Source organism: Amblyraja radiata, unplaced genomic scaffold (genome assembly GCF_010909765.2).
Source record: "Amblyraja radiata isolate CabotCenter1 unplaced genomic scaffold, sAmbRad1.1.pri S62, whole genome shotgun sequence".
Taxonomy (NCBI): Eukaryota; Metazoa; Chordata; class Chondrichthyes; order Rajiformes; family Rajidae; genus Amblyraja; species Amblyraja radiata.
The window spans coordinates 3,900,158-3,907,160 of NW_022630157.1; the positions used below are offsets into that span (position 1 = coordinate 3,900,158).

At 47.4% G+C, this 7,003-nt stretch overlaps 1 long non-coding RNA gene across 3 annotated transcripts; it reads right to left on the reverse strand.

The window, feature by feature from the left end:
- Positions 1-700: 700 nt before the first annotated feature.
- On the reverse strand, positions 701-6,724 carry LOC116969481. 3 transcript variants are annotated; one of them, XR_004410777.1, is made up of 3 exons: positions 6,702-6,724; positions 5,058-5,176; positions 701-753 (listed from the first exon to the last, which is right to left on the reverse strand). It is a non-coding gene; the product is annotated as an uncharacterized LOC116969481 (long non-coding RNA). The 3 variants fall into 3 exon arrangements; XR_004410779.1 differs by lacking the exon at positions 6,702-6,724 and adding an exon at positions 6,439-6,489; XR_004410776.1 differs by lacking the exon at positions 6,702-6,724 and adding an exon at positions 5,273-5,297.
- Positions 6,725-7,003: the final 279 nt, after the last annotated feature.

Consider the following 7,003-nt stretch of genomic DNA (forward strand, 5'->3'; position numbering starts at 1 on the left):
GGGGGAGTTTAGGATCCAAGGGAGCCCGGAGCTCAGGACCCGCCGCCCGCGGCAGCTGCTGAACCCGCGGGAAGGGAGATTGTTTCAATCTTTATATTTTCACAATTTCTATTCCGTTGCCGGATGCGGTTAACGCGTTAAAATGAACGGATCGACAGACAGACAGACAGCTCTGATTTCAGTTGCTGTTTATTTCACTCTTCCCACATTTACATTTTTTTTACACACCCGGAGCGGAACCGGAGCAGATTCTCAGCCAGTTGTATCCACCCAGAATCCTGATGAGAGGATAAAGTTTCTCCGTGAATTTATTCCCAGTGAAGGTGTGGAGATGGGACTTGGTGTCCGCGTCGTGAAATGAAACTGTCCCTGACTCGTAACTGAGATAAACTCCCACCCTCCCGGGGATGGGACGGGCGGGGAGAGGGGATGGAGGGGAGGTGAATGCATCAAACCTGTCACCCACCCGCCCGATGCTCCAGACTCCAGTCTCCGGGCTCTGGTCGACCCGTCTCTTCCTCTCCACAGACTCTGCGGCGACTCCCAGCCTCCAGTACCGACTCCCCGCCACCTCCACCTCCCAGTAATATCTCCCCGATGTGAATCCCTCCGATCCCAACACACACTCCCAGTCTGTAAACCTCTTCCCGGTGTCAGGGAGTTTCCTCCCGGTCCCGGTCAGTCTCACCCTCTTCCGATCCTCAGACACCTCGAGCTGCGGATGCGCTGTTTCCACATCCAGGGTGACGGAGACTGGGGGGAGAAGCAGAGAATCAGAGAGTCCCCGGGGGTCGGGGGGAGACTCGGGCAGCGCGGCCCCGGGACCGGGGGAGAAGCCGCTCGGCCTCAGGCACAGGCGGGCGGACAACTGGAACCTTGCCCGGGGTTTCACCCCAACCACATCCGGTGGACAACAGACATCTTTCCCAGAGTTCTTATCCAGGCAAGGAGAGGGGAATATCGTGAGGTGGGGGAGGGTGGACTGGGAGGACGAGTGCGGAGAGTGAGGAGGATTGCGAGATTGCGGTGGGGATGGAGAACTGAGGCGGGCTATTCAGAAATGGAGGCAGATCGGAGCAAGAGGATATTGAGGTGAGTGGTAGTTTGAGGTTGTTAAAGAGGAGGTAGAGGTGTGGGGTGGAGTCGCCATGACCATAGTGAATGGGAGGGGGAGACATGAGGGGCCAGAGGACCTGCCCCTGTTTCTTTGAGTGGAGGGTGAGAGAGAGGGAGGGGTGGCTTGGACCATGGGAGGAAGCAGAGGTTGAATGATCGGGTGTTGGACAGAATGGGTGGAGACTTGTGGATGTAGGGTCGCTGAAAGAGAGGGGATTCACGGGTGGATTTGATGGGTGTGTACAACCAAGAACACACTGATCTCATTGTGAACCAATATATGAACTTCACTGAGGGACTTGACAATGTTGCGCATGTAAGGCTGGTCCAGAAAGTGAAGGCAGATGGGATCCAAGGCGAGCTGGTGAAATGGACCCACAATTGGCTTGGTGGTTGGAGGTAGAAGGTTGCGGTAGAAGGATGATTTTTCTGCTTGGAGGTCTGTGACTGGTGGAGTGCAGCAGAGATCGGTGCTGCAGCAGGGATATCAGATCAAGGGTACAGGTTTATCTTGAGAGCAAGGAATTTTAAAGTGGTTCTGAGTTGTAAGTTTTCTTTACACTGAAAGTGGGTGATATCTGCAACATGCTACAGAGGAGGCGGTGGTGAGATCTAATCATTATATTTGAGGCACTTATCTAGGTGAGGTGAGAAGAATACCAATGTAATCTGGGCAAATCGATTAGTAAAGCTGGGAAATAGGTGGACATGGACATGATGGGCCAAACGGCCCGACGCTGTAATGTACAACCATGGCTCTCAGCTCCAAGAGCACTGAATGACTGAATCACCACAGCCACCTGTGCAGGGAATTCCAAAGGTTCCCCAGTCTCTGCGTGCAGTAATGTCTCCTTATCTCTGCCCTACATGTTGCAGCCCACATTCTGAGAGGGTGCCCGTTCTCCAGACCCCACAGACAGGGGAAACATCCTCCCTGCATCCAACCCACTGAGCCCTGTAAGAACTTTGTGTTTCACTGAGATCTCCTCCTATACACCCAAACTCTGGAGTACACAGGCCTAGTCTACTCAATCTCACCCCGCACAACAAACTCATTGTCCCAGGAACAAGTATTGTTATTCTTTGCTTCAATTCCTCTGTGTCAAGTCTGTCAATTTATCGGTACACAGGAGCATAGGAACACAAGAAAACAGGAGCAGGATTAGAATCCGCTCCGCAGGCTTGCCCCTCCATTCAATGTGGTCATGGCTGATCTAAGCTGGCACCAATTCCTCTTCTGTGTGAGATCCCCATCATCTTAAATATTGGATCTATCAAATATTTATTTGTAGCCAAGTTGCACATATCCAATAACTCAGCTTTTCACCACCACCTTGGGCACAACATGCCAGATATTCACTGCCCTCTGAGAGATACAACTTCTACACATCACATGAGAGGCCGCTCTGGAAGGTTGGATTTCATGGAATCCGGGGTGAATTAGCCGATGGAATACAACATTTACCTGAAGGTCACAGACTGAGGATGATGGTAGAGGGTCGTTTTTCAGACTGGAGACAGAGTCCACTGTTGTTCCTTATCTATATACATGATTGGGTGTGTATGTAGGTTGCACGGTTAGTCAGTTTGCAGATGGAACTTAAATTGGTGACATTATGGGGAGTGAAGAAAGTTATCTGAGAGTAAATGTGATCCCTGTGAACTGGGCCAATGGGCTCAGGAACGGCAGGTGGGATTTATTCATGTGAAGGTGAGGTGATGCACTTTGCTGAGGTAAACCAGGGCAGGACATACACAGTAAACGGGGAACTTTATAGAACTGAGAGATCTCGGGCTGCAGGTACACAGTGCCATGGAAGATGCAACAGTGACAGGCAGGGTGGTGAAGAATGTGTTTGTCACTCATGCTTTCATAGGTCAGGATATTAAATACAGCATTTGACACAATAAGGTTGTTAGCAAATTAGAGAGGGTGCAAAAGGATTTACAATAATTTCATCAGATCTGAAGGGCTGGGTTAGAAGGAGACGTTGGACAGGCAGGGTCATTTTTCTTTGGAGCCCATCAGAATGCTTTTAAAAATGTTTATAAGATGTATATAATGTGCACAAATCAGGTGAATAGGAGCAGTATTTTATCCAAGGCAGGAGAGTCTAAACCTCTGACTTTATGATGCTTCCCAGCTGATGAGTTTAGTGGTAGATCAAATCTCCAATTTCCCTTCAGTCCACAATAGAATTAATCTTTGCATATATGTATTGTTTAAAGATGTATAGGAATGAACTGCAGATGCTGGTTTAAAATCAAGATAGACTCAAAGATCTGGAGGAACTCAACGGGACAGGCAGCATCTCTGGAGAGAAGGAATTGGTAACGATTCGATTCGATTCGAGACCCTTCTTCAGACTGGTTATGGATAAGGGAAACAAGAGATATAGGCGATGATGTAAAGAGATAAAGAACAATGAATGGAAGATATGTAAAAAATAACGATGATATAGGAGACAGGCCATTGTTAGTTGTTTGTTAGGTGAAAATTAGAAACTAGTGCGACTTGGGTGGGGGAGGGATAGAGAGAGGGAGGGAATGCCCGGGCTACCTGAAGTTAGAGAAATCAACATTTCATACCACTGGGCTGTAAGCTGCCCAAGCCAAATATGAGATGCTGTTCCTCCAATTTGCGTTTAACCTCACTCTGACAATGGAGGAGAGCTAGAACAGAAAGGTCTGTGTGGGAATGGGAAGGAGAATTAAAGTGTTCAGCAACCAAGAGATCAGGTAGGTTCAGGCAGACTGAGCAAAGGTGTTCAGCGAAACGATCGGCCAGTCTGCGTTTGGTTTCATCGATGTATAAGAGTGCACATCTTGAATAATGGATACAGAAGATGAGGTTGGAGGAGGTACAAGTGAACCTCTGCCTAACCTGAAAGGACTGTTGGGGTTCCTGGACAGTCAAGGGAGGAGTTATAGGGACCGGTGTTGCATCTTCTGCGGTTGCATTGGAATGTACCTGGGGAGAGGGTGGTTTAGGTGGGAAGGGATGAGTTAACCAAGGAGTTGTGGAGGGAACGGTCTCTGTGGAAGGTAGAAAGAGATGGCGATGGGAAGATGTGGCTAGTGGTGGGATCCCATTGGAGGTGGTGGAAATTTTGGATGAATATGTGTTCTATGCAGCGGCTGATCGGGTGAAAGGTAAGGACAAGGGGGACTCTGTCTATGTTGTGACTAGGGGGAGGGGGAGCAAGGGCAGAGCTGCAGGGTACCGAGGAGACAAGAGTGTGGGCCTCGTCTATGATGGGAGAGGAGAACCCCCATTTGTAATAGACGTCTATCGATAGTCTATTTCCTGTGTTGGAGACTGTGAGGTCAAGAAAGGGGAGGGAGCTGTCGGTGATGGTCCAAGTAAATTTGATTGCAGGAGGGAAATTGGTGGTGAAGTTGATGAAGTCCATGAGTTCTGCATGGGTACAGGAGGTAGCACCGATGTAGTCATCAGTGTAATAGAGATAGAGTTCGGGGATAGGGCCTTGGAGGATTCGAAGGAGAAGTTATTAAGAGTGAGAACCAGCTCCGCTGGGCGGAGTAGCGTTAGTAGAAGGAAATTGGATGGTTCTGCGGTCGAGGAAGAAACGGAGAGGGCTTTAAGTCCTCCATGGTGGGAGATGGAGGTGTAGAGTGACTGAACGACCATTGTAAAGATGATGGGGTGGGGGCTCTGAATGTGGAAGTCATTAAAGTGACGAATGGCATGGGATGTATCTTGTACATAGCTCGGTACAGATTGGACCGGGGGGAATAGGATGGAGTCGAGGTACGTGGAAATCATTTCAGTGGGACAGGAGGAGGCAGAAACAATGGGTCTGCCAGGGCAGTTGTGCTTATGGATTTTGGGGAGAAGGTAAAACTGTGTGGGGCTGGGGAATGATAAGGTGTCAGGTGTACGGCTTAGATGCCAGAAACAAGAATAATGGAAAAGGTACCTCGCTTGAAGTCATCAGGTATTTCTTTGAGTGTCGTGTTGAACGAAACAGGGCAATGAAACTTTTCAATCGGTAAGACTTTATCCACCACTGACAGTGGTTTGGCTTCATCACGAACACTAAAAATATTGAACAGCTGGTTACAAACTAAGCAGTTGAAATGTTTTGTTGTTCCACAAAACACTTACAATGTTTCCATCAAGACAATGTCCTACCTTAGCTTGCGACCAGCTTTCTCCTGAAAGAAATAAAACACAAATCTCAATTGATTGAGATGGACCGTCCTCATCCCGACAGCGGGAATTTCACCAAATTTCTACAACCCTCTGATAATTCCTATTTCCCAACTCTTATCACCACTGACATGCAGAGAGAAAGCGGATATTGTCGCAGAGATGTAGAACGATGGGGGAAACACAAGGAACGTTCATGAGAATGACGTCATAACTGAGGGAATGGAACAATGAAAAGACTGGGCAGGTCGTGGGATTTCATCTGGAGAAGATGTCAGGAATGATGAGAGGGAATTTAATATTATTGGTGGATTTAAATAGGTGGGGATGAAATAATATCTCAAATCGAAAAGGAGACCAATAATCAAAGCTGAAATGTAACTGGTCTTCAATTATTACCGAAAGGGATGCAGTCATGAGAACATGGACCTCACTTGCACTGGAGGGACTGAAGCCAACAGCAGAGATACATTTAAATGCAAGTGGGATAAACACATTAGGGCTCCTGGAATTTGGGGTATTGTTACCGGGTGTGGAGAGTAGATGGGAGGGATGATGAGTGGAGCAGAAATCTTGACTGGATAAGATGGGCCAAATGGCCTGTCTATGATGTCATTCTATGGTGAAACAAGGTGAACAAAACTAACAGAGCAAATTCCCCCAAGGTGACCACCCACTGCTGATGGGAACCGGATATAGATGATCAATCTGATGTGTGCGCCACGTTCTAGATTTCAATGTTAATCCACACAATGTGGGCATGGCTGATCTAGCCCAGGACTGAACTCCTCCTCTTTGCCCCATTCCCATCGATTACAATTCCCCGATTGTTTTTAATGTATTCTCCTCTGGTTTAAAATGTGTCCAACATGTAAAATCTCTCAGAGTGTCTTGGCTGGAGACTCCCAGATATTCACTGCCCTCTGTCCATTCGTGGTCCTTGGGATCAGATATAGGATCACCTGTCATTGTTCTAAACTCCACAGAATACAAACACCTCTCTGCATTCCGGCCAGACAGTCCTGAGATCCCATAGATTCAGCGGGAGGCCAATTAGTTTCTGAACAACAACAGCTGGAACAGAGGGAACATTTACTCAGTTCCGAATTACTGGTAAATGCAGCATTTATTTCTGAAATGTCACCAACCATTTTGTGACTACGCACTTTCACTTCACCAAACTGTAGTGCAGGGTATGACTTGATGTCATCAGATGTTTCTTTGAATGCCGTGTTGAACGAAGCAGGGCAATGAAACTTTTCAATCGGTAAGGCTTCATCTACCACCGACAGTGGTTTGGCTTCATCACGAACCCTGCAAATATTTAACAGCTGTTTATAAACTGAGCATTAGAAATGTTTTGAGTTGTTCCTCAAAAACTTACAATGTTTCCATCAAGACAATGTCCTACCTTCGCTTGCGACCAGCTTCCCCCTGAAAGAAATAAAACACAAATCTCAATTGATTGAGATGGACCGTCCTCATCCCGACAGCGGGAATTTCACCAAATTTCTACAACCCTCTGATAATTCCCATTTCCCAACTCTTATCACCACTGTAATGCAGAGAGAAAGCGGATATTGTTGCAGAGATGTAGAATGATGGGGGAAAGCACAAGGAATGTTCATGAGAATTACGCTTTAACTGAGAGGATGGAACTTAATGAAAAGACTGGGCAGGTCATGGGATTTCATCTGGAGAAGATGTCAGGAA